We start from the raw sequence: 4,892 nt of genomic DNA on the forward strand, positions 1-4,892 counted from the left end.
GAGTGTGATTGCTGTTAACATCATTTATAAATTGATATTGTCATTGTATTTTTTGTCCAATTTTGGTGTGTTACTTTTAATAAAAGTATGGTTAATACAATATATATATATATATATATATATATATATATATATATATATATATATATATATATATATATATATATATACAGGGCTTGACAAATTTGTTGTGAATCTAGGCGCCAGGTAAAAAAGTTAGGAGCCAGGATTTTTTTAAACTAACAGTTGGTCAGGAGGGATCCGATCATCATCAGCCCACTTACTAAACTTACAGCGTTTGACCTGGAAGCACCCTGGACTTTCAGGTCAGTGCTGTTTGTTTTTTTTTTTAAATACATTTTTTTCATTTTTTTAACTCTTTCGATGCTGATGTTCCATTGGAGCACAGCATTGACAGATAATGTTAACCCCTGCAATGCCACGAATGTGTCATACACAATTGTGGCATTGAAGGGGTTAACGCTGCACTGTCGCTCTCATGGAGCGATCAGGCAGCAGGGGAGGGTTGGGGCTGGTGTCCACACTCATGGCGAGACCAAAGAACCCTCTCACCCTGTCCCTGAAGCTGCCTCTGGCTGCTGGGAAGCAATTGCTGGTCTATAGACCAGCCACTGCAGGGGGGAGTCTATGATGACTGCTGTAGGCTTCTATGCCTACAGGAATCATCAAAGGGCTTGTGGGGGCTCAATTTTTTGCTGTTGCTGGTCTGCCTGGGCTTCCAGGCAGACCACCGGCAGCAGAGCCCCTTACAAAACGGGAGTTAACCCCTAAAACGACGCGATCGTGGCATTGAAGGGGTTAACGCTGCACTGTCGCTCTCAGGGAGCGATCAGGCAGCAGGGGGGTGTTGGGGCTGGTCTCCACACTCATGTGGAGACCGAAGAACCCTCTCCCCTGTCCCTGAAGCTGCCTCTGGCAGCTGGGACTCAATTGCTGGTCTATGGACCAGCCATTGCAGAGGGAGTCTCTTTGATGACTGCTGTAGGCTTCCATACCTACAGGAGTCATCAAAGGGCTTGTGGGGGCTCGTTTTTGCTGTTGCTGGTCTGCCTGGGCTTCCAGGCAGACCACCAGCAGCAAAGCCCCCAAAACGGGAATTAACCCCTAAATGCCGCGATCGCGGCATTGAAGGGGTTAACGCTGCGCTGTCGCTCTCATGGAGCGATCAGGCAGCTGGGGGGTGTTGGGTGAGGTCCCCAGACTTGTGTGGGGACCCAATCAACACACAAACCCCTTCCCTGAGGCTGCCTGTGGCAGCTGAAAACACGATTGCTGCTTTTCCAGCAACCGCGTTTTCAGCCTACAGGATCACTCCGTGGGAGTGATCTCAGGCTCGGGGGCGGGCTCGGAGTGGCTGTGCTGTCTGCCCAGACTTCTGGGCAGACAGGAACAGCGCCCCCATGTGGTGACTCAGCCTCTTACATCCACAATTTTTTCTGGATGTAAGAGGCTGACAAAACCTAGGCGCCAGGACAAAATTCTCTGTCGCCATGGCGACCTGGCGCCTGGGATTTGTCGAGCCCTGTATATATATATATATATATATATATATATATATATATATATATATATATATATATATATATATATATATATATAATTAACAGCACTCACACTCCTATCATACCCAGGTTCCAGCATGTACTGGCTGACTTGGCGTGATAGGAGTGTGATTGCAACACACACTCATTCATATACTCATTCATTCAGATTATTTCACTCAATCACGCATACTCATTTATACACCCTTCCCCACCCCCTTACCTGCACTGCAGCTCTCTCGGTGCCACTTGCAGACTTCAGCAGGGGTAGCATCTCTCCTCTGAGTTTGCATTCTGTGCGAGCTACTTATCTTGTACCGCACAGAGGAATCAGGAATGGAGCAGAGTCATGTGATGTCCACTCTTGAAATGTACATAACTATTTATGTCTACGCCTTTGAAGTATATTCTTGTATATATAGTCATATCTGCAATATAGTATTTCCAGATCTAAAAAAGAAATATTTTCTTTATCCACTAGTGAGACGTATACCAAAAATATTATTCCATTATATTAGAAAGTCATTCAGACTTTCCTCTGTCCCATCACATATAATCTTACCTGGAAACTCTCCGGGTGAAGCACTGCTTCTCCGGTTCTCTGGGTCAACACCCGTATTCTCTGGGTCGCGGAAGTGGGGTTTTGACACTCCCTGGGCCCTGCCCATTTCCCCTTTACATGAGGGTGTTTCCCGTGATGTCAGCGGAAACGCTCACTGACGTTGGCTAGACTGTCCACCAACGTCACGGGACCGCTACCGTCAGTGGACAGTCCTGGCCACGTCCCAGAAGGGAAGGCTCCGGGTAGTCGGAGCTCAGAAGTTCCCAGGTATGCATATAATGAATATTATATTTATATATATCTATATATATATATATATATATATATATATAAATATATATACCATGTGGAAGACACCGGGTTTCTCCCATAGTTATGCTCATCATAAATATCCAGTGCCTTGCAAAAGTATTCACTCCTTTCGGCATTTTTGTAATTAAAATTGTTTTTTATTTGGATTTCATGTAATGGACATACACAAAATAGTCCAAAGTAGTGAATTGAAATATAGAAAAAAATCTGAACTGGACTGGATTTGAACTGGAAGAATCTTGGCGCTGCAAGTTATTGCTCTACCATGTCTGTTCTATATAATGCGTACTGCCCCGCTTAAAATTCCCACAAAGATGTTAAATGCAAACCTCCTTTATCAAATTCACCAGAATTAGGGGTTTCCCCAGGCTTTAACCCACTTGACCCCTAGACCCATGGGAGAGCCTACAAAATATCACTATATGCTTAGAATGCAAACATTTTGGCCCAGACTGCCTTCCTAGATGTAGAGGATGGTACTATACCATGGGTAGTCCAGGAAAATTCATATGCTAAACCGTATTCAGTGGCACACAGTTTATGTGTGCCTAAGTCAGAGACCGCAGAATCTTATACTGCCCCCCACCACTAATATAGCAATAGAGGTCTGGGACAAATCCCCACACATAACCAATACACCTAGGATGCTTTTTGAGGTCTCCCCTATAACTACATTGGAACATTTACACCCCGGCTTGTCAATTCGGAACTGGAGAGTTTATCAAATAACCGGTATAGGACAGTTGCATGAGAGATGAAACATTCAACATTTCAAGTGGGGGCTGCCACATGGAGAATTATATAAATATCTACAAATACGCTCTTTGTTAGTCTAGGAAAGAGATCTTGACCAAGTGGTCTCTTTGCAGTAGTGGTATGAGGCGGAGGAAACTATGATGGGTTTTACACATTGCACCAACCAGAGGTGCAGAAAAAGATAGTGACAAGGTGGTACTTCATATATGGTGGTCATGCCCTCTCAGTCTGGTATTGGGTTGTTGAGCTCATGATGTCAGTGACATGTTGCAAATCACTATTTTGGCCAAGGTCAGTCTTTGAGGAGCCCATCCCCTCTTTTTTGAAGAAATTAATCGTACATATATTGAGAGCAATAATACTGGTAATAGCAAAAAAAAAAAAAAAATCCTCATACACAAAGTGAAATCCTACTCACATTAGATTACCATAGATACATGGAGGAGATGTCTCATGTATGGGCACAGTTAAATATTACAAGGTGGTATGGGGTATATGGTTATTAGATGACTTATCATTTCTAGTGTAGGGAATCCAGGCCGTAAAGTAGGGAAACCTATTGCCTATTGGGCAATAATTGGAAGTGAGACTGGATTTGGAGGCGAGCAAGGGGGACCTAGGGGCCTTTTTCAATGGAAAGTACAGTGCGTGTTTGATGTTGGGTTCCTGCAGGCGAATAAAACCATTTAGGTTCTATAACAACATGTACTTACTCACATGATCATTTTCTGTTGATGTTTTCATTTTTTTTTATGAGGTGGTCATTTTCATTACGGAATGTAATAAAATATTGATGTATATTGTTGTTTGGGTTCCCAAATCTACTATTAGGTAAACTTTTGATATATTGTTGTTGAGGTACCTGAGTCTACTATTAGGTAAACTTTTGATACACTTTTGTCTAAATCTCCTGACATGTATATTTTGTTGGCCATTTCCTAGCTACAGCTCACACTATGAAAGATTGTACACATCTATTTTGATGCAACTTTGAAAAACAAAAGATGGTATAAAAATATTAAGACACAAAAAAGGGATCTTTAGTCATCTTGCAGATATCAAATAAAATGAAGAGCAAGAACCTTCTACAGAATTTAAAGATAAATACAAATGCATAAAATACCTGCATGACACCACTCAGGCATTGACAAAAAAAGGGCATCTCTCATAATTCACAGTTCAACCAAGAAGGATGTGTGTAAGGGAAGTGACAGAGGGGACAAAAATTACTTTGAAGAAGCTGGTTTAGTTGCTGGAAGCTCAATAGTGGCATATCAATAGTTCTGCAAATTTTAACATGTGTTTATACGAGACAGTGACAAGAAAGAAGCTGCTACTTGATAGCAAGTCTGGAGTTAGCCAGAAAATATGAGAGTGCCTCAGCTGTGATTTTGATAAAGGTTTTGTGGTCAGATGAAACCAAGATAGAGGTTTTGGGCCAAAATCCAAAGCACTATTTGTGGAGGAAAGCTAATACTAATCAAATTACTCAAAATGCATTGTCCGTAGAGTGAATTGTCCTGGTGGCAGCATCATGCCTTGGGAATGCAATTAATGAGTGGCATAAAATTAATGGAGATCCTTTATCAATATTAGAATTATAGAATTATAATATTGGAATTCCCTTTCACAAGTTATAATCAACCTAAAGAGCTTGAGAACATATAAGAGTTGGTTATAATGATGCCGACTGTGTGCAT

This window comes from Spea bombifrons, chromosome 2 (genome assembly GCF_027358695.1).
Source record: "Spea bombifrons isolate aSpeBom1 chromosome 2, aSpeBom1.2.pri, whole genome shotgun sequence".
In the NCBI taxonomy this organism is placed as follows: Eukaryota; Metazoa; Chordata; class Amphibia; order Anura; family Pelobatidae; genus Spea; species Spea bombifrons.